We start from the raw sequence: 1031 nt of genomic DNA, 5'->3' as shown, positions 1-1031 counted from the left end.
CGGCGGGGCCGGCGAGGGCGGCGCGCGATGGGCGACGGCGCGGCGGCGGCGGCGATGTCGCGCGAAGAAGTTGGAGAAGAAGTGGTGTCGATGAAACTAAATCTTTCGTAAGTGCCATATATATAGGAAGGGCCTTTAGTACCGGTTGGAGCCACCAACCGGTACTAAAGGCCAATTTTCGCGAGGCCAAGCGGCGGGAAACAGCCCCCTTTAGTACTGGTTCGTGGCATGAACCGGTACTAAAGGCCCACGCAATTGTACCGGTTGGAGCCACCAACCGGTACTAATGGTTGTGCGCTGCCACCCGCGGTGCACAATGTTTAGTCCCACCTCGCCGAGCGAAGGGCAGACGCACTGGTTTATAAACCTAGCCGCGGCTGCTCCTTCGAACTTCTCTATATAGCAGGCTTCTGGGCCTAACTATGGTGCGCTGCCCTGTGAGCCTGCTGGCCCTTCTGGGCCTGAATTTGCACACCCTAGGTCTGGCAGGCCTACTCGGCAGCGCCCCAACAATTTTTTATATAGTTTTTTATTTTCTGCATTATTTATTTTCTTCTATTTATTTTTGAGTAACTTTTTTATATATTTTTTCTTTTCTGTTTTATTTATTTTCTTTTATTTATTTTTGAGTAACTTTTTTATATAGTTCATTTTGTAGTGATTTTCAATTTCACGGTCATTTAACTCTCTAAACAAGTCGGTAAATGACTGAAAAACAGCAAATGATGTCAGAACGTGTTGGAAATTGATGACGTCGCTTTGAATGCTGCATACTGAACGCAAAAATAGGCTGGAGTTCAAATAAGTTTAAAAAATATTGAAGTGCCCGTATAACAGATGAGTTCTCGTCCGAAACCCTGATACTCCGAAAGAGATTGTCCAGTTTGTACACGAAGTGCGTCCAGTTTTCGCCGTGACCCTCTATACTCTTTTGCACATGCTATGCGGGTGAAATGATGATAACATGCCAAGTTCCAACATTTTCAGAGTTTATTTTGTAGTGATTTTCAATTTCACGGTCATTTAGCTCT

Source organism: Triticum aestivum, chromosome 2D, assembly GCF_018294505.1.
Source record: "Triticum aestivum cultivar Chinese Spring chromosome 2D, IWGSC CS RefSeq v2.1, whole genome shotgun sequence".
Taxonomy (NCBI): domain Eukaryota; kingdom Viridiplantae; phylum Streptophyta; class Magnoliopsida; order Poales; family Poaceae; genus Triticum; species Triticum aestivum.
This window is presented reverse-complemented; position numbering follows the sequence as displayed.